We start from the raw sequence: 22720 nt of genomic DNA on the forward strand, positions 1-22720 counted from the left end.
AACAAAACAAAATGGGGGATACATATAACAAATATACATCATGGAGTGTAAAAAATTAAATTTTACAAATAACATTTTTTAATATTTCTTGTTCCTAGTGATTGAAATCAATGAGTCATAAAATACAATTTTTAAAAGCTTTTACAAAAAAAACTTCAAAAGGGAGAAATACATTTTTCTTTATGTACTGGAACTTCCCAAGGAAATCACCTTCAAATTTTATCAGCTAATCTATCCAGTATTAAAAAAAAATAAAAATTGTAAATATTTTAAAAAATTATCAGAAACCAGAAGATACCTGCTCCTTTAATTTTTAAAATTTAAAAAATAAATTTTTATTTTCATTTTCTAAATTACAAAAAGAACTTTTGGTGAACATTTTTTCTAAGTTTGTTAAAAAAATGTTTTCTGGAAGGATAGAATTTCAAATTTTAAAATGTTTTTTTTCCCTTTTTTGGGCAGAAAAATGTTTATTTTCCCCATTTTTTCTCATAGGTAGAAGAAAACTGTTTCCACTTTATAGGTTTTGGAACAGCTACATCACGAGAAAACATTTTCAAATAGGTTTACACTTAATACCTGATTTTAAATCCCCAGAAACGATTTGGAATTTGGCCAAAAACTTTACAATAAGAAGGGGGAAATCTTTTCACAACCAATTATAATCTCTCAGAAGATTAAACCCCCTGAAAAGAAAAAAATTGCTAATATAACCCACCATTTTAATATTAAAAAGTCAAATAAAAATTCCCTTTTATAAAACCATTTTTTTTATATATATAACTCTTGTTTTTAGACAATAAAAATTGGTTATTCCTAGTAGGGATGTGGGTAAAAAAATTATGCTTAAAGGCTTTTTTCCCTTTGCTTCTGGATTGCTTGTGAAAGTTGATCATTTTGGGGAATTTACTTTTTTTTAATCCATGATGTAAAAAACATTTTTCAAAAAAGTTGGGGATAAAAACCATATAATTTCTCTGGGCCGCAATTTTAAACCAAATGATTTTAAAAAAAATATTAAAAGTTAAAAAACAAGGACTTAAAACCCACCCTCGGTTCTAATAATAGTTTTTTTTTTTCACTTTCATTTCTTTTTTTTTTTCCAAAAACCTTTAAAAAAGCCCCTCTCCCAGCACATTTTTGGGTTGACATTTTAAAGAAGGCAAATACCACCTCCCAAATTCCCATTGGGGGAGAAAATGCCCATGAATACTCGATTCCCTCTGAGACCACAATTAAAACGTTTTTTCAAGAAAAATTTTAAAAAATTAAAAATCTTAAATGAAAATTTATTTAAATTTTAAAAAACCCAAATATCTTTTGTTTGTTTTACCTTAATTTCCCAAACATCTGATATATCAAGGATAACTGTCATACTGATTTGACTTGTTAACAGAAAGGTAAAATTTAAACAGTTTTAAAGCTTCAATTATAAAACCGCCTTTTTTTTTAAAAGGGCATTTTTTTGGTCAATGTTTTTCTACTGTCAAAAATTTTGTTTAAAAATTTAAAAAAAAAAAATTTTACCCCGGGGGTTTTACACAAAAAAACATTAAAAGTTTATAGCTTTTATCCTATCTATAGCATTTTTGCTAAAGCAAAAAAAAAAAAAAAAAAATAAAAAATACCGGTATTATTAAAATAGATGAAATTTTTGAAAAACACTCACCACCAACAGAGACTTTTTTTTAAACTTTAAAACTCAGCAAATAAATTCTTCAAAATATATTATTTGTAAAAATAAATAATAATAATAACCAAAAAAAATTCTTTTTTGGCACAGTGGGAAAAGCGAAACTCACTGCTAAACAAAAAAACCCTGGGGTAAAAAAAAATAAAAAACAATTTATAAAAAACATTTCAGTTCGATTCTGCATCACCCCAAACAGTTTTTTTTTTTGTTTTTTTCCCCAAAATAGTGCTATGCAACAACATCAACTCTGATAACAATGACAGAAAGAAAATAATTGATCATGAATCCTAAGCTGAAGCGGTAAAATATCATCGTCGCGTGCCTAAGCGAGAGGACTTTCCGCTCCTCTGAAACATGGTCATTCAACATCAAGCAGAAATAGATTTTTAAAAACAGCAAAGAACAATATGAAGATCTGGCATTGTTTTCCCCATTATTACATAATAATTGAGAATACATGCACCAGTAAAAACGTGAAGTGACGTCCCCATTATGGGATGTTTTTTGGCACCGAATCCGCTTGTTACTCAATTTTCCCCATCAAAATATATACATTCAATATTTTTCCCTGTCATCATGTTTTTAAACGGTGTGAAGGTGTGTTCCTGTTTTCCGGTCCCAAACATGGGAACATGAGAGTATAGTTTTCATTTTTAAATTAATTATACGTAGTGTACTTACTTTGTCAAGTCCTCTTCTCTCTCTCTCTCTCCCCTCCCTCCCCCCATTCAATTTTCTCGTTCTTTCTTTTCACTCCATCACTGCACAGTCCCTAAGGCACCAGACCGTCTGGTTATAAAACATGCCTACCTTGGAGCAATCATACTCATCAATCTGGACTTTACAACTATTTTGTGTTGTAACTTTGTCAGTATTTTCATTACTCTGATGTACAGTATACAGCCAATACACCTACACAGTGTAAACACGCTCGCTGAAATACGACACAGGCACCCTGCATCAAGACTCACAAGCAAACCACACTTGTAAGTACATACATCATGAATCGCCGGAGGGAAGGAGAGAGAGACCGTTAGAGTGAGGGTTAATGTGTTTGTCAGTATTGAGTAAAACAAATGAAAGTCTTGCAGAAGAGAGAGAGAGATAACAGTATCCTTTCTTTTCTTCTTTTTCAAGTCCACCCAAAATTTGGATTCTTCTGTCTCAATGGACACCTCATACCTCGCGTGTCCTCAATCAGAGAGGGCCAAACAACTTCACTAACAAATACGGATAGAAAATCACATCAAAGCCAAGCAGCATTGTTTATTTTTTGTAAAATTATAATTAATATACTATAATACAGATGATTGACATGACATTAAAAAGATAGAAAAACATAATTTTGGGGATCACATTTATATGATGATAAAGCAGCATCTGCACTTCTTTTTAAAAGAGTCTGGGGCAGTATATGTGTTTCATTGCTTTACAAAGAACAGAAATGAATACTTTTAGCAAAGGTGCATTAACTTGTTAAATGACAGTAAGACATTTATGACTGAGCTTTCTATTCATAAAGATCCGTAAAAAAGCAGGATTTTGTCAAATACAAATTAAGCCACAGGACTGGATTTTTAAACCACTTTATCTTGAGACCACATAACAAGTGCTCAAGGGTTAATATTAGAGTGATTGCTGACGGATCATGTGACACTGACACGACTGATGTAATGATGCTGTGGAATATAGATTACAAATAGAAAAATAATTTTTCACAATTTATAAATAATATTTTTTTGCAATCTTTCTGGTTTTTACTCTACTGCATGAATTAGCTCGCACCGCTCCTACGGAGGCTAACAACTAGACTTTGAGCATTGCGAAATTGTTGAAGAGTTGGCCTACATCTTTTTAAAAACTTAAATTCAACACATGTAACTAATTACGAGATAACCATCTAAAACATGTACAAAACAGTCAGACATCTAACTCCATCTTTGCGCTGCAGGCTGCATTTTGAAATTTATGTTGTTTGGATCAGATGTGACGTATCGATTCTGACCCGTTGGTCACCGTAGCCGTGTCACATGGATGCCAGAGTTTCACCAAGCTTTGAACTTTTGCTAAGGCCAGATCGAAATGGTGTAATATCTTTTGCACAGGCTTGCGTTTCCCGTCTGACGCTTCTCGTAATGTGTATGGAATGGAAGTCAATTTGGAACGAAAAGTCTAGGTGTGACCCAGAAAAAAAAGAAAATGCAGCCTACAGAGACTTTCTTTGTTCAAAAAACATTAAACCCATTGAATGTAGTCGTGCATCTATATATTTATCTATCCATAAAATAAGAGGGGCACTGCTGTGCTGGAAGATCTGCAAGATCGAATATAGCAAAACTAAGACTATGAATTTCCCTAAAGAGAAAAGTCAATGCCTTGGGATTTTCTTGGTGTTCAGTGTTACACATCCTACTCAGTTATAAGTCAAATTTCCACTAGGTTAGAGCAGCTTACCCCTGCCTCATGAGAGGTGTTAAAGTCAGACTCCACCGTTATTTGACTGTAGGAGTGGGTGTGATAGAGAGACTCCAGAACAACGGTTTCACTGCCCCTACACACACTGATAGAGACAGTAATAGACATTAGAGAGGTGCTAGTGCAGAAGAGCTAAATACGAGACAGCTGTGAGAAGGTTTGACAAAATCATGTGAAAATAGGCTTGGATTTATAAATCAACCAGAAATACGCGAGAAAGTCAGTCTGCTTTTAAGTAAAGTGATTTTATTTTCAAGTGTCAAACGCAGAAAGTTTTGATTTATCCATTTTGTCCAATTTATTTAGTTCATTTCAAATTTCCAGCCCAAGAGCCACCACAATGACCTTTGCTCTGAAATAATGTGCAATAGTAAATTATACCGAAATTAAGACAATGACTGCACATTGTAAAGTACATATTTTTATAATAATAGGGCCATTTTGATTTCATGTTAACTTTACACGCAACAAAAGCATTTTAAATACATAAACTTACTTGGTAAGTAGCATGTAATGCCACCAAATCAGAAGGATGACCAGAATTGATGTGGCAGGATAATAGCCAATGCAATTGTTCTCGCTCAGCATTTGAATGAGAGTGAGCCTCTAAAAGGGGACTGGGAAACTGCAAAAGAATGGAGAATACTAACCATGGCACATCATTATGTGACATAGTTGGAGCCACATGATCAAACCAATTATGAATAGCACTTAAACAATGATAACCAACGTCTTACCTCTCCATTTGATGATCATCCAGTAGCCCTTCATGCGGCCACTTGCAAAATATGAAAATAAAAAACATTTTGACGTTTTACAGAACTCTTCAGAATAGAAATAGCCAACTCCTATGTATTAGGACTAAGTTCCACAGTTACATACCTTTACATGAAGGGCTGGTGGGCTGTTCCAACTGAGAGGGGTGTCCCTTGACCACAGGTGTGATGATGACTTCCCCAATAGCTTCATATAGCCCTCCGTAGCAGAAGAAGCGCAGCGTACTCGGCCTGCCTGGTAAAATGGCTTGTACAGAGTCTGGTAGCATTGTCAGGCACACCAGGGTTTGCGGCCCCCCCATGGAATCATATTTTACCTGTTTAAGCAGAAAAATAGAGGGCACTATAGGTTGCATTGGTGGCATAGAGGTTAGTACATTAGACAGAAATTTGCAGTTTTAGGGACAAAAAGTACTTAGCTGTACAACGCACATGCTAGGTTTATCCTGAATATACTAGAGCATTTCACACGTTTGTGGTCTTGTAAGAGTTCAAGGTTTTTGAGTCTCTCTAGTTTGACCAAGCACGGATTTTTTCTCTACTACAGTTTTTATTTTTTATGAATATTGCAAATAACTGTTAAACATTTTACATTTACAGTTTATTTCCATAATGCAAAGCCTGAATTCTCAGCATCATTACTCCGTCGTCCCCCCCCCCCCCGTGTCCTGATCCTCAAAATCATTCGGGGGGGGAAATGCTGATTTGCTGCTCAAAACATTTCTCAAAATATCAATGTTGAACACAGTTGTGCTGATTAATATTTTTGTGATGTTTTTACAGAATTTATCTGAAATAGAAATTCTTTAATGGACTTTTGATCATTCCCTGCTTAATAAAAGTACTCATTAAAATAAATCTTACGACCCCAACCTTTTGAAAGTCGTGTATGATTTAGTAATTTAACACTATTTACGATCTCGTTAAAATTGTCACTGATAACTCTTTAATTTTTTTATTTCATTACATTGTTGTTGTTTGTTTTTGTCCTTTTATTCAATTTATTAACTCATATATGTATACATGCATTAATCGATAGCTGTATTTTTACTTTTTAATCATTTCAAAAAACTATCTGAATAATCCATACAGAATTTAAGTGTGGTGTGGAGGGAGTAAACTTTTTCTCCCACCAGACACAATCCCTCACATACCTTCTCATGTGCACAAAAATAAATAGCATGTACTCACAGACACACTTTGGGCCTCCATTTGCTCGTGTCCATTTGGGCATGTCCGGTGTCATCTGCCATGGTCAGGAGATCATGGTTCTGGCCTTCCAGCTGATAACCCTGGTTACATGTGAAGCGTACCACTGTTCCCACAAGCAAAACCGGACTCCGGATTGTACTGAGCGTGCTCCATTTGACTACTTCTTTCTTTGTTCATTCTCCTGGATCAGGCACTGCTGACCTAGAGGACAATCCAAGCCGGAGGAAAAGAGAAGTGTGGTGTACAGTATTAACCTGTAACTGATGAGTCTACTAACCAAAGGGAACCAGTAAATACACCAATGATGCTCCAATGAATAAAACATAACGCGGCTCACTTTTCACACAGGTCGGGGTTTTGTTGCTCCAGGAGAGATTCCCACTGACAGGTGATGATATCAGAGCCAACAATGTCATAAACCAGGCTGACACTGATATTTAACACACTGCCTCTTCACCAGAGAACGGTGGGTAGGAGCTGCCTCCAGCCAAACTCAATTTTGGAAGGGCAGGACATGTGTCCATTTGGTTCCACCTCTGCAAGGAATGAAAGGAAAGTGACATGACTGTAAGTCTACCCAGTCACAAAAGATACAGAAAAAAGACAACCCCTCTTGGTCATGTACCTCTGTAGTTGAATGAGTGCGCTCTCAAGCCCTTGGCTCAGAATAAATGTGGGAGTCATCCAGGATCGCTCTGACAACTGAATGGTGACCTCTGAACTCCTCCTTGATCAACCCTGAACCTTTCTGCTTGAATCCCAGGTACTGTCCAATCACACCGTGTGACGTCAGATCAATGAACCATCAATAGCGTGTGAGAATGGGTCGTTATGCGATGTTCAAACTGCAAACAAAAGATAAGAAAATAGATAAAAAATAAATGGAATTAAAACAAACTGTTACAATCAAATAGATATACTTACACTTGTATGTCCAGTTCGATGCGCTTGTCCTCGCTGAGCATGTAATTTGCCACACACAGTCCTTCCCCTTTTGAGTAGCTCTGTGTGGCCATTCTGGTGACAACACAGTTCCCACCGTGGTCCGTGAGCTCCCCCCCGCCACACAAAGCTGCGATAAGAAAGATCAACTGGAATGAGTACAACAGCTTTCCCAGTATTAGTCCGACTGATTATATGAGTAAGTTCCGTGAAAAACGCCTATTATTACAATTTGACGCATATTGTTTGACAAAATGTACTTAATGAAAGATTTTTGAATCAACTTTAACCACTTTAGCATTACAAGGATTGCAAGGTTACCTTTTCGGTATGCTACACCCTAAATTAATGGAGTAAATTTGACAGGATCTAAGAACAAGATTCTACGGACAACTACGGTAGTTGTTGCATTTTTGTGATGATTGACATAACACCACCATTCAGACATTTTGGAGTCAGTAAGATTTTTCAGTGTTTTTTGTCCTCCAAGGCTGCATTAGTTTATTACAAATACAGTTGCAAACAGTAATACTCTAATACATAACATAACATTTAAAAAAAAAAATATCGTGGTTTCTAATTTTATCTATTTTTAAAATGTATCTTGTTGTTCTCTGTCATTACCAAATGCATTGTTTCAGCATCATTACTCCAGTCCTTCAGTCATGTCACATGATCCTTCAGAAATCATCTAATATTCTGATTTGAGTCTGATCATATATTTCTTGATTACTACCTACAATGTGGAAAACATTTGGTGCTGATTAATCAATTTTATTATGGATATGTGCGATATATTTCTTTCAGCAGTCTTTGATAAAGTACAGCATTCGTTGAGAATATTTTTGGAACAAGGTAAAAGTCTTCACCGTCACTTTTGATCAATTTAATGTGTTCCTTGCTGAATAGAAGTATTAATTTCTGTAATAAAAACATAAAAGCTGACGGAGCCCAACCATTCAATGCATGTTAATGGTAAACAATATTGTAAATATGTGACGATCATACCTCGGCAGACAGGTGCCCTCTCATTTCAGTTAGGTCATTGGGGTCAACACACTCCAGGGTAACTCCTGATGCCTTGCTTCATGATGAAACAAGGAGAGCATGAGAATGGTTACTACAGTACCAGTGGGAAGGTGATGTCGCTGCTGCTGAAATTCCCATGAGGCAGGTTAAGGTTCATAACAGTGTTCCCCATCAAAAGGCTGTAAGAGAAAAAAGAGGAAGGATGGTTTTTTTTTAGTTTGTAGTGGATATATGGTTTAGAGTAATGAATATGTTTTTGTTAAATGTGTAACATGTTGTCTTACCTTCATAGCGGAGCGCCTAGCCAGCACAGTGGGATGGAGGAGGAATCAGCCCGTGAGCTCCACATCAGAGACATTCCCCTCGCTCACACAAAGCCTCGCTCTGGATGTCATCCAGATCCGAGTCGAAGAGGAGCGGAGGCTGTAGAGCTATTGCAACTGCGCACAATCAGCCTAGACAGGGATGATGGGATCGAAAAAGAACTTAAGAAAGTGTGACATTTAAAAATGATCCAGGAAGGATTGAGATCATGGTATGTTGTACGGGAAAGAGAAGAACAATCTAATTTGGTGTTCATTCACAGAAACAGAAAACTTCTGTATAGCTCTACTTTTTTCTAAATACCATATAGTATTGCAACTACATGAGTGTAGTGAAAATCAAAAAAATAAGTACAAAAATAAATAATCAAAAATAAGATACAAATTAAGTGACTTAAATTAACACAGAACAATGAAGACTTTGAACTCTCACTTGTCATTGTCTTCATCAAAAGCCAACCCTCTCAAAATGGAGATGGAGCTTTGTTCCTTCCTTGGCTTTCCAGCAGCCATGGCATCTCAGGTTGCTACCGCTGCTTGCTGGTTACTTGCAGAGGGGGGGTTGGAGACAGGATGCGTCCAACACTAGCATTTCTATATCCACCCTCCACAAGATTTACAGCTTTAATATACAAAAACCACATGAATGCTTATACACATGGCATTAACCAGAAATGTCTTCTAGCAATGTTTGATACTGCGAAAAACAACAAATAACTGAACGAAAACTGAACCCAGCCCACACACTGGGTTTCTGGGGTGCTCCATTTGGGTCGGGGGGTATTCAAACAGGTTGCAACCTCATGACCTCTGACCTCAAATCCGGGATCACAATGGAAGTGAGCCTGACCTCCAGGATGAATATCAGTGACAGTCACTCCCGCCACTCTCAGGGGAGGAGAGGGAAACCGAGCAGGGACAGGAGGAAACGCTGGGATGAGTTTTTAAAAGAACAAGAAAACTCTGTAATTCCCTGTTATGTCAAAAAACAACAAACAATTGCATTTCGCTTACATACATGTTTAGGGGTCAGTAAGTCATTAATTAAGAAAGTAATAATTTATTCTCCAAGGTTGCCCTAAATTTATCAAATGTGACAGTAAAGACATTTTATAATGATAAAAGATTTCCAATCCAAATAAATACTGTTCTTTCAAACTTTATATTCATCAAAGAATCCTGAAAAAAAAATAATGCATCACGGATTCCCACAAAAAGTATAAAGGATACCTATTATGCCCCTTTTACAAAATGGTTTACAGGTGTTCCCAAATGTGTTCTGTGAAGTGTCAGCTCAAAATACCCCACAGATCATTATTATATCATTTTTGGAAATGCCTATTTGGAGTGGAAGCATAAACAGGCTGTTTTCATGCATGTTTCTTTAAATGCAAATGAGCTGATGCTCCCTGCCCCCTATTCCAGAATAGGACTGTGCCTTTACAGTTCATACCTCAGATACTATGTTTGGTTTTGATTATCATGTCTATCGCGCTGAAATCATACGTTTTCAACCATATCAGTTTAAATTTCCAATATACTGTTTTTCTGAGGCGCAACACATCCAGAGCACATGCACTCAGAAACAGATGTCACACAGCATGTGAGTACTAAACTAAGCTCCTCTTTCATGTCCATATTATGCTTAAACTGTTACATACATTCACGTTTATGTTTAAAACACACAAGATTACAAAAACAGTCGGTTTAAGTAAATTTCTGTTGAAGATAAACAGCTGGGAAAGAAATTGCATACAGTTTAGACTTATATAACATTGTGTGGTGGTCAGCAGGCGTAATATACAGCAACTAAATCAATAAATCCACTGCTCTGTTGTCTCCTCTGAGGCTGGGACTCTAGAATAGTGTTCTGTGCTCATCTTTGCAGCCAAAGACAGAACAGTTTTCAACATGCTTTTGTCTCAAAGTTTGTCATGGTGTTAGATACTGGTACACTGTTGGTCCTGTTTGCGAAAACACACATCACAATGGCAGCGCTGTGGTTGGAAACGTGTAGATTAAGGGGCGGGTGATGTGATTATAATAAGATCCTCTTTGTACGTTCACCGGGAAACAAAATCTGAACAGCTCATTTTTTCACAAGCTTGCAGAGACATGGCTTACCCAAAAATGTACAGGGCCTGTTCTTTTTCATGTTTTTTCGAGTTGTTCGATGCACCCGAGACCCCGATTATAGCACTTAAACACGGAAAAAGTCAGATTTTCCCCCCTGATAGTCACCTTAAGCAAGTACAACTGTTTTCAACATCGATAATAATGAAAAACATGTATTGAGTCAAACAAAATCAGCCAATTAGACGTTCTGAAGGAGCATGTGGACACTGACGACTCTACTAAATATTCAGCTTTGACATCACAGGAATAAATACATTTAAATAATATTAAAATAGAACAGTTATTGTAAATTGCAATAACATTTCATAACATTTACTGCTTTAAATGTATTTTTTTTATCAAATAAATGCAGCCTTGGTGGTGGAGCATAAAGATTTTTTTTACAACCCCAAACTTTTTGAACGGTATGCTCAACATCACTGTTACAAGCAAAATACCTTGATAGTGAAAGCTGAAAACACACCATGATGGGCTTGCTTCAGGCTCTTATAGTGGATCTGCACTTGGTTGGTTGAGCTACGAATCACCTGACCTTCGCTCATTAGCGTCTCATTGGCCAAAAGCTCAGGCGCTGTGCCACCCAACTCCAGAATGGTAAGTGACTCCTCCTTGGACCAAGTTTACTTTCTTCACCTTTAAAACAGACAGGTGTTACCATAAACGCAGTTAATGATGTCGTTGTCCGAGACTGTATCAAGGGCACAAATTCAAACTCATTAGGAGTGCATCGCCCATGCAAATGCCAACAAGATGCATTAGCTATGTTAACAGCCAGTAACCATGGTGACATAGAGAGAGGATATCTGAGGTTATAATGGAAACTGTGGTAACGATGAAACCATCACACCTGTATTTCAACACCATATCCAAGATAAACTGTGATGCTGTAGGTGCACTCCAGTGGGGAAAATGGAGATGAGGAGGAGAGTGGATCAGGGACTCAACTATTCCCTCCATTCCTGACAGACTGGCATTGGCACTGAACTGGAAAGACAGTTTAAAAGTGTTAAAGACAACTTTAAAAAAGAGATCTATGTGGGCCAAACTGTGGGCCAATCCATTTTCCATTGCAAAATACATTCAGTGACTACATATTTCAAATTACATGAAATCTTTTTCACTCAGGACATAAGCAAAATTTATATGACCCTACTGGCAAATTTGCATGTTTACATTTAGCATGTTTTCAAAACTTTTCAAGATAATACTTTATACATTTTTCCAGTAATACCACTTTAAAATATATTCCAAATAAAGATTAAGAGTACTATCAAAAAACTATCAGTTATATTAAGATGAACACCTAGCAAGTGTTATATATAGATGAACACCTAGCAATGTTAGTCATTCAGTTTCAGGATTTTTTTTGTACTGTAATTTAACATATACTGCAGTGAATACTAAAAAGAGAGCTGTCATTCTTGATTTATGAAAATCATTTACAAAAAGAAAACACTATATAATGTTACCTGTTATTCGTGTTTTAGGTCACTGTTTTATTAGTGACACTTTGTACCGTACAGTCATGAAGAGTACAGTATGAAAAGGTACAGTATGAAGAGTTTTGATAGCTTTGGTGCATTTTGGATGTAAAATTTACTGCTATGTCAAGCTGGCCAAGCTGAAAGGTTGATTAGGAGTGTGACGAGTTAGAAAAAAAAATAGTGACCTTAGTATTAGGAAATGTGTCCTGGGGACCAGTAGAATATTATTTAGAAAATTATTTTAATGCTCTGAGACCCCACTGAGGGGACATCTGTGGAGTTTAGAGCTTCATGTTGGAAATTATTTAAACCATCTCCAACTGTTATTGCGCTTTTGTTGGTTATGATACCTGTGTGTGCACTGTTGTTATTGTTGTTGTAGTGATTAGAGTGGTTGTGGTCTCTTCCTCAGCTGGGGGTAATGTCACGGCACTCCCAAAACCTGATTGGCCTGCTTGGGTGCAGCCGATGAGGTCACTGCGGTGGTGAAGGATTCCCTGGTGATATCATTGTGGAGACGGGATCTGATTCTCTGAGGGACGGGATGGCCTGGGTCGGGTTAGTAGTTGTGCCTGTGAGTTAAATCCCAGATGTCAGATTATGGTAAAACGGGGGGGTGACATAGGACCTGGTTTATTATTAAAAAGTATGCAGTGTTAAAGTGTGCTCGTTATAAAGGACTGACCTCTGCTACCAGGGTGTGGCCCCAGGTACTCCTTACTCAGAAGCGCAGCATGGATGAGATCTCCAAAGGGCCCCCGGGACTGGAGGTCACGGTTGGGAGGAGCCTTCAGGATTGGACGTCCTATAAAGGGCCCTAAAAAGCCCCTTGCACTGTCAAACTTAGTTTTTTGTCCTCTAACATAGGTTCATTGTAAAGTGATCTCATATATTATGTGCATTCACCTCAACGGTCAATATTTAAACATACCAAAAGCACACTCACACACAGTAGGTGCACATTACCTGAAGCCAGGTGCAGCAGTGGGAACAGACAGTGTCACAGCAAACTGTGGACACCATTTTTAAATATATAAGGACAAGCCTGGCTGCAAGCAAACAAGAGAAAAAAAGAAGTAGTAAGAGGGAAAGAAGGATAAAAAGGAAAGATTAAAGTTACGGGACATCAAAGCATGAAAATCTCCAAGTACGGGTCTGTGTTACTGAACTTTCTATTCATCAAAATAATACTTAAAATTGTAATCAATCAGTATATTAGACTGCCCCATGATTAAAGGATCATGTGAACAATGAAGACTGGAGTAATGATGCCTGAAAATTCAGCTTTGGTCACAGGAATAAATTCCATTTTTACAATGGCATTGCAACTATATAACAGTATTTTATTCAAAACTGGTAGTAATGTGTCACACATTATCATGGTTTTTACAGTAATAATGCAGCTTTGATGAGGAGATAAGAGACTTTCAAAAACATTTGTAAAAAATCAGTTCCGACCCCGACCCCAATCCTTTTCTCAACATCTGGTACGTTTTTCAGATATTCTGGCGAATTCTGTCGCACAATCGAAAGCTCTTCTAGAATGAGAATGTCCCTCTACGATACCTTAAAAAACACTGCTAAGTACAAAACTCCTGGTTATGCAGCTTATTGGTTATTGCTTTTAAAGCATGGAGTACATTTGATGTAACCCGCCTAAAATTCCTATTTCAACAAATAGGAAAATACAGGGACGCTAGAAAGAAAAAAAATGATTACGTCTTTAAAGCTGAAGTGTTAGTTAAATATGACCCTCGACCACAAAACTGAGATTCAATCATCTCTGAAGCCTGATTATAATAAACTTTTCCATGTGATGTGATGGTTTGTTAGGATCGGACGCTATTTGTGGCTGAGATACACTTTGCAAATCGGGAATCTTCAAATGGAAGTTCTTAGCCAATGCATATTATAATTAAAAATGAAGTTTTGATATCTTTCCACAGCGCGTCCTGAAATGTGACCAAAATCTCTTCATGGCACATGATCTTTAATTCAATATCATAATGACTCTTTCTCCTGTTTCATAAGAGAGGATTCGATTACTTTGACCCATTAAATGCGTGTTGCTGTCTATTGATCAACTATATCCGCGTACGACCCGAGCCACTGTATCTGCCAGCCCCTGGTCCAGGGTCACATATGAGTTATGTCTGGTGATCTAGGTTTTGATCACTGCAATTTAAAACACTTACCGATGACATTGCGGGCAACAACATTGCAGTTTCGTACTTCGGACGTTCAAACGGAACACTAAAACTGCAGAAAGAAACTGCGTCATCTCGTACAAATCTCCCTAAAAGTCATTGGGTCTTTTGTGTCTATCAATCTACTGGCCCCGCCGTGGGCTCCCGAGGGCTGCACAGCCACGCGGACCTAGGGCCCCTGAGTTGGTCCACGTTCAGTTGATCAATGTCTGTCACCGTCAACAGGAGAGCCGGTAGTTTCGAAGAGAACAGGTATGGTATGTCTGATATAGTGACTCAGTCACCACCACACGCCTTATTTAGTATTACCCGCACACGACGCTTGCTGATCCAAAAAAACAAACAAACACAAGGGGTAATAATTACAAACGACAAGAGGCCGATGAACACAAGCTTGAAGCTCGACATTTAATTTATTAATACCCACACTACTGGTAAACCAACGAAGGGAAGATGCGAGCACGATGATGTTGCTGACACTGCGGGCAGAGCTTTAGATAATTTATTCCGACGCTCTTTCCTTCATCTGCTTCCAACAACATCTGCTCTTCTCCCTTGACTATGACCGCCAAGGACGCCATTCTTCCCCCCAAACGCATTATTAGAGCAAAGCCGTTCTAGACTGAAGATACACGGTATTGTAATCTTCAAGTAACGGGCAATATTGGAATTTAATATGAATGGTTTTTATAATTGATTTCATGACCGCATCTTTTGGCATCTTTATGCAGGTGATGTTGCGAAACGGTAAACAGCTCGCCAAAAAAAACAGCAGTCTGGTCGTGGGAAAAAGAAAACATACGCATCCGCAAACGCGCAGTTTCTCTTTTCTAGTCCGCCTAAATTGAATCCTCTCTGTTTCTTTCCTTGTCACTGGTGATTCTTGGATATTTCGTGCTGTGTGTTTTTTTTCTTATAGCATTCCGCCTCCTAGGCTGATGCGTTTTTGCCCGCGATCCCGCCAGGCTCTCGCTCGTGCCAACTCCCTCCAAAATACCCCACACTGGCGCGGCGCGTTCCACACGGATTTTAAATACTCATTTTGACGCCTCGCCCACGCCCCAGTTATTGTCAGATACGACCGTTCCCTTCGCACCCACGGTCCAAGAATTAACACATCAGGTTGCGTCCGTGTCTTCGTTGTATTTGTTTCACAGTCGTTTTCCTCCTGTCCGTTTTAGGCATATGGGAGGCTAGCAGGCTTTGAGGGTGCGCAGACCCTCGATGGCACGTGTGCCTACGCTCCCCCCATGGCCTGGGTGTGGCTGTCACATGCGCGATGTCCGAATCGTTTTTGTGGTCGAATCTTGTTTCATATGAACCGACTCATCAATTAAGGCTGAGCCGTGTCTGAGCACCTTTCGCCCGTCACCCGCTCCCCCCCATACCCACACAAACAACAGAGTTTTTAAGGTAATCATGTGCTCATCTGGTGGAACTTAATTATCCAGTATGGGTATCTCAAGTATCACATCCGAACGCAAGACAAATAAAACCTTTCGATCCACAGGCACAATCATTTTGCATTCTTTTTAGCCAGTTTTTTATCGCTTGTTTTTGTACCGTTGCTGGTCCGTCTGCAGGCTGAGGGGGGCTTGTGCGCATCGGATCCTTTTACCTGAATCGATCACAAAACAGGTCCCTATGCTGAACGAAATCATTATTGCCCAATGTCTTTTACAATCGATAGGCCTACTGAAAATGAGGTTCACCAAGCAATACACATAGAAACACCTTTGTTGTCTTTGTTTTTCCATAGTCTTTTACCAGCTACAATGATTTGTTTGTTGGGTGTATTATGTCCTTGTCCCTTAATTAGTTACCATTATACACGTATGATTTCAGGAGTTAATTCGTGGACGCAAGACTCAAACAACCCAAAAATCGCACAACAAACACCAGTGTAGCGTCTGAGGCCTGCCCCCGTTGACCCAATTAAAGATTTCGCTAGGGGCAGCCTGGTTGAAAACATGAGAGAACTTCCCACAGAAAAGGCAGGATGTTGTAAATCACACTCCTAGCCACCACAGAGTATTGACAAGCAAGATATAATAACCAACTCTTTCCAAAGACCCAGCCTTTCAACAATAAAACCATTTAGAACAATTATGGACAATGCAATTCGAAGAAGAGGATTGTAAAATTGGGGGCAAGTAATCCATGATGATGGTGCCAAGAGATGAGACAGCGTTATCAATCAGAGTTAAACCATGATAGTAATCCTGATCACAAGCTCTTTTGGATGGACTTCCACTCGAAGGCACCCCCCTAACCAGACTGAAATTCCCTAAGGAGACCTGTTAAGCTCGATGGGTCTTACCCCAGGCACCATATCCTTACTCCACAGAATGGCACCGAGACTGCTTCCAATGCATATATGACACAAAATGAACTAAAAAGATTCTAAATGGATATCGTCAGTCTTAACCATATCATACCTGTAACCCACACCATTGATTATAATGTTTTAATCACTATTGTGATATGTCTTTTTAAATAACTGCTGAATAGCTTAAGGATCATATTCATGGCTTAGTATGTGTGTGTTCGACTCCTTTTGCTTGAAACGTTTTGGACCATCGTTATTTGTCAATGTATCATATTATTGTTATAGGAAATCATGTCCAAATATACCCGCAAGGCGGAAATTCGGGACCACGTTCATTGATAAAGATTGACATATGATTTATGATGGCTTAGACAAACATCGCACCACCAGAGCAAAGAAAATATCTAATGGTCAAGACAACATCTGAGGTGTGGCGAAAAAGGCCAGTTTAAATACTCAGGACACCATCACCCTTTTTGCTTTTTAGCTTTTTAGCTTTCTTGCTTTTAGCTTCTTTTGCTTTATCAGTCATGCTTTTGTCATTGCTTTTAGCCTGCTTCTTTTCAGCGCTGCTCCGGTTTAAGTCTTCACTTTTACGCCCTGCTGCTACTTAGCCACACGATGAGAAGAAACACCACCTTAGTCTCTGGCTACTTTACTTCTTTCTTTTCTTTTTAGTTTCTTTCTTTCCGCTTGAGAGCTTTCGTGGTTCTGAGTTAAGTTTTGTAACGCCGCTGTCTCCGAAGTTCGACCTCGCGCGGCCCGCCTGAAACTCACAACCAGCCCACAAACTCAAGATCTTCAGCCAACGCCCAACCACCGGCTTCCCAAGACGCCACTTCAACGACTACTGAACTTCCAGCCAATCAGCAACCTCGGAAACCCCCCCCTTTTTCAGCGACAACAAAGGGAACCCCGCTACACAGGCATCACAAGTAACCTCCAGACTCTGATCTGTACTGTGTGTATCTAATATAATTTTAACCTCATTGATGAACTCAAGTGTGAGGGTTACTAGTGACTGATGGTTTGTTCATGTCTATGCAATTTCACGACTCATTTGCTGTAAACTTTGGGATTTCACACATTTTCATTCTCTATTACTCACTACTTCTACCTGGAACTTCTCTCATCTTCCTGCAACTTGTAGGTGAGATGTGTGAAAGTGGCGTCGTGCTTATGTGTTAGATTAGTTTATATGTCTTTAGATTATCTAATAAAGCCTTTATTCATATATTGGTGAAAAGAGAAGTATCTTGCGTTTTGTGCATGCTAAAGTTAATGTCTTAAACTGCCGCATCTTGTTACCTGTGCTAATTACTAATAGTGTTTTTCACTATACTTGGATATTAATATCCACAGCCAGAGTTTGATGTTATACGCTCTCGTCAGGAATCGCTGGTCGCTTTCAGTGATCAGCCGCGGAAACAGTGATTCTGTTCAAATTCCCTTTAACATCTTAAATGATCACTTGGCTAAATTGACATGTTTCCTTACAACAATAGGTGCAACATGACTTTTACTGTAACGTTTTTAAAATTTTAAATGCTTTTATTAATGAATGGCACACAGACGCAGAGAAAAAGAAAGGAAAAATACATAAATTTCAATACTTTCAGAGTATTACATGTTTCAAACTTTCAAACCATTACATAAGAAAGGAAAAATACATAAATTTCAATACTTTCAGAGTATTACATGTTTCAAACTTTCAAACCATTACATGGTTTGGTTCCGAGCGAGGGTACTTCTATGCCTAATTAAAAGTAATTTATAAAAGGTGAAAAAAATTGCGTTTACAGTTGACTCACGTCTTCTAATGTATATGGTATTTTCCTCAAATAAACAAATGTATAATATGCTGTTATTTACGATTCAAATTTTCATTTTCTGTATAAAAAGTACATCAAATATACAAAATTGCTATTGCAATACACTATTCTTTCTAGCCAAAATAATAAACAAATTCATCCAAATAACCTTGAGCTAATACAATAAAAAAAAAGATGCAAAATAGTTTATTTCTTTGATCAAAATTCACAGGTATATGAAAAATTAAGCTTAAACTTTCCAAAACATGTTTATGGGATAAAATAATGAATAGATTTTGAAAACCTTCCTGATTTTGTTTTGATACAAAATGGATTTGGAGTTCCATGCTTTTCCCAAAAAAATTTCCCAAAAAAAGAAAACCAAAAAAAACTTTCTGCAGGCAAAGGGCACAGAACAAAGAACATTTTATAATCTCATTGCTACACTGTTGTTTTAAAACATCCATTTTAAATGAAAATATTTCCATTTAAAACAATTATCACACACTCTTTTCTCCTCAAAAACACATATTTTTAAAAAAAACATCACACCTCTTTGGAACTGTGTCAGAACAATAGTAATTCTGTTGGTTTAATTGGTAATTGGAATTTTTGGGAAAAATTTCAGTGTAGAAAAAAAAATAGCTCCCCATGGGAATTAACTTACTGTTTCTTATTAAAAGAATCCCTTTCACTGAACCAAGTATAATAGAAAAAAGGTTTTTTAAATAATATGCCTTTGTTATTCCATATGAAATAGTTGGGGGGTGAAAAAGGGGTGCTTATACACCAATGCTAGCAGGGCTTGTCTTGAAAACCGGCCAATTTAGCGGGAATTTTGTCTACTGTAACGTTTTACAGGAAAAGCATCACAAAACATTCACGCCGTGATGTCAGTGACCACGTGTGAGATGAAAGAATCACGGGAATCGTTCTTAGAACTAGTTCATCAACCAACTGTTCGAAAAAAACTGATTCATCGAATGGGGCAGACTCCCCTTCACTACAGGATGGTTTTTGGTGGGTTAGAGTGTTTTTTTTGTGTCCACCTCACGTGCGCCACACAGTGATTGAACTGCAGTAGCGCAGACGTAGACGGCGCTCTCCCCAAGGAGCTGTCCAGCGTCTCGGTGCTGAAACTCCCCCTTCGGCTCCGGCTAACAGCAAGAAGGGTCTACATTTCTCAAATAGGGCTTAACAACCCAGCAACGAGGGCCTTGTTGATTCAGATGTGTAGTACATGGACAAGGTAATAAAAACATATTGTTCTTTTCCGTAAAGAAGGAGGAGGTTCTTCCAGCCTAACGGAACCAATGAATGCGGAATCTACGTATTTTCAGAGCTGCAGATAAACAGAGAAGGGCGTGGTGAGAACGACGGGGAAGGGGGACTGAGTAAGACGTGGAGAAGCGGTAAGAAAACACACATATACAGAACACCCTAAAATTTAAGAAAACAAGTGTCCGAATGTTAACTTGCAATGTTCGGTAAAAATCGGTTCTTTCCGTCGTCAAGCTCTCTCCGGACATCCGTGTGCAATGTTTCAGCGGTGAGTACTGGCTGAGAATGAAGGCGACCACACAAACTGACTGCAGCAGGAATCGTTATGCAATAGAGCGAGATTGATTAATATTCAGTATCTGTGGTCAGCTGCATATTAATTATTCAGCTACTAAAAACGAAGGAAGGGAAATTAAGTCAAAATGTATAGATTTTACACACTGAAGAAAGTCTTATTTAAAAAGCACTTAAGTAGTTCATGAAGGTCATGATTATTGAATCATTTCTTTCTTTCTTTTTCCTTCCTTCCTTCCTTCCTTACACAACACATTATTTCTTCTTCTTTCTTTCTTTCCTTTCTTTTTTCCCCTGCGGGTCTTAAGCTCCTCCTCCTTTCCCTGGTCTCCTGGGTTTGCCCCCCCATTTGGTTTTTGGTGGTCCCCCCTCACCTCCTCGGCTCGCCTTTCCCCTTCCCGGACTCTCGCATTTGACTGCGCATCCCATTCTGGAGAAGGAAGGAGCTCCCGCCGGTGACCTCTTCCCATAGGCCCCAGGACAGATTTGTTAAGCATCGGGTATCAACCATTTGGGCTGGAGGAGGGGGACACAAGGGCTACCGACACCAGGTTGGGATGGGAATAGGCTCTGAGGCACTTTCCTAAATTAATTTTGGGGGAAGGGGTAAAACTGAAACAAATTTTGTATTAGTACAATGTTTGTCCCTCGACATTTCTCTCGCTGCTATCTAGGCTAGGATCAATGATCGGCCATCCATTCAAGCCTCATCTCTTTCACCTCCCAGATGTTCCCAGCATACCTTTCTTTCCCAGGGATGCTCATCGTCATGACATTGAGGGTTCTGGAGGCCAGCTATCCCATAATCCTTGCTGAGTTCCAAAACTGTCTACCAGAAGGAGTTGATACAAAGCTAGGGTGGAGCTACCATGGACCAAAGGTACTAAACAAACTAAGCTATTGCAGTATTTCATTTTCAAAATCAGACAGTAGATCTGTTATTTGATTTGTATCAATCTTCACTCAAACCATAGCCAACTACTACTCTTTTGGCTGACCAGAATAGATAGGAAGATAGATAGATAGTAAAAGCTCTGCCGTGAAGGATTGTTTCCCAGTACAGAATAATAACAGCAGTTTGGGAGGTTAAAACAAGAAAATCCAACATTTTTATGTTCTAGTTACTGATACTATATGGCGTTCTCGCATCACTCACTTAAATCCACACATAGAAGCCGAGAGAGAGGACAACCCAATGCACCAAGATTGTTTCAGTTCTCTGTGCTGTTCCCATCCTTCTTGCCCCTCTGCCAACCATCTTACCATCAATATCTTGTACTGCTGCACTTCTGCTGTTAAAGGTCTATTTGGATTCAATTCATGCATTATACCAGAATAATTAGGCTATACAAATGCAAGGACGCATAGACAAACAACCTCGAGAGGCTAAAGCCTGAGAATAGAGTGAGAAAATGTGTCTTAGGCATGTATGATGTGGTAGGCTCTGTGTGTTGATCTCATCAGGGGCCAGACAGTGTTCCCCGCTCTATAACGCTGGAGTTGTGTAGTGGTCCGGCAACTGCCGTGCGTGTCCAGTGGGTACATTACAGCACACTCCTCATCTTCAAATTCCAACCGAACCTTCATCAGCAGTAACTCTCAGGGGATCCAAGCTGTTTCCGGCTTACCTGGGTCCTGGGGCCGACAGTTGGAGGGGCTCTATGGCCCTACAAACACACGTCTGCGCTGGCCCAGCTGGGTAAGTCCAAACAATGTTGAAACACAGAAAACTCTTCTACACAGAACTACTGTTGGGGTCGGGAGATTTTTACAAAAGTGTTTTGAACAGAACTCTCTCTAATGGTCATATGCAATCCAAAAATACAGCTTAAAAAGAGTACTGTTTTTGATATTAGTAATAATTTGAATATATATGGAATATGAAATGTATAAGAAATAAGGCCGAAGAATCAGTGTAACTGATACAATAACCTGGAAATGTTGTGTGTATATACAAAACATAAGGACCATTTTTATGTTGGTGTGAAATGACTCTGTTTCTTTGGGCAGGTCTTCAGACGCTAGCCCATGGTGAGCTGGGTGGTGGTGAGAGCCTCAGTTGTTTGGTCAGAGGGACACTGCCGTCCTTGTGAATGACTCATTCCTGTCCTCAGCACCATCTCACATAATGGTCAGAGAATACATTGTACTAGCCACCCCCTCATGCATAATCTGATCTGAATGACTGAAGCTAACAATAGCTCCTACAGATCAATAATCACATCAATAAAGATAACAGTCATCTGAAGATGAATAAAGACGAAATTCTTACTTGCTTAAATGGAGTTATTAGTTAAGCAAGTTGCCACACATTTGTCTGAGGCACACTCAAGCTGGCACGCAACTACTGCCTATATCCAGTGTACGCGCCGGATTAGTTGAGTTTTTTTTACCATGGCAAATCTGATGAGCACCGGCTCATTTTGACGAAGTATGATACTTTCTGTAGCTGTTTTTCCTATTTGCATCATACAGGTCAGACGAGACTGTTTCTTTTAATTTCAGATATTTCATGTAGTCACCTAATCCAGTCTTATATAATGTATTATTTAAATCCTTTTAAATAAAATCAACACAAATTGTTATTGATTCTATAATATATTTTTAATATATATTTTAGAATTACATGGGAAATGTCTGCTTAAAGATAAAGGTTCTTTATTGGCATGGTTCCATGAAGAACCTTTAACTTTAATGGAACTTTTCTGTTCCACAAATTAATGGAACT

The 22720-nt window shown here is 38.6% G+C and overlaps 1 pseudogene; it reads right to left on the reverse strand.

Annotated features, from left to right (window-relative positions):
* Positions 1–6131: 6131 nt before the first annotated feature.
* LOC122136809 lies at positions 6132–14858 on the reverse strand (annotated as a pseudogene).
* Between the last annotated feature and the right edge of the window lie 7862 nt (positions 14859–22720).

The sequence above is a fragment of the Cyprinus carpio genome, chromosome B3 (genome assembly GCF_018340385.1).
Source record: "Cyprinus carpio isolate SPL01 chromosome B3, ASM1834038v1, whole genome shotgun sequence".
NCBI classification, from domain to species: Eukaryota; Metazoa; Chordata; class Actinopteri; order Cypriniformes; family Cyprinidae; genus Cyprinus; species Cyprinus carpio.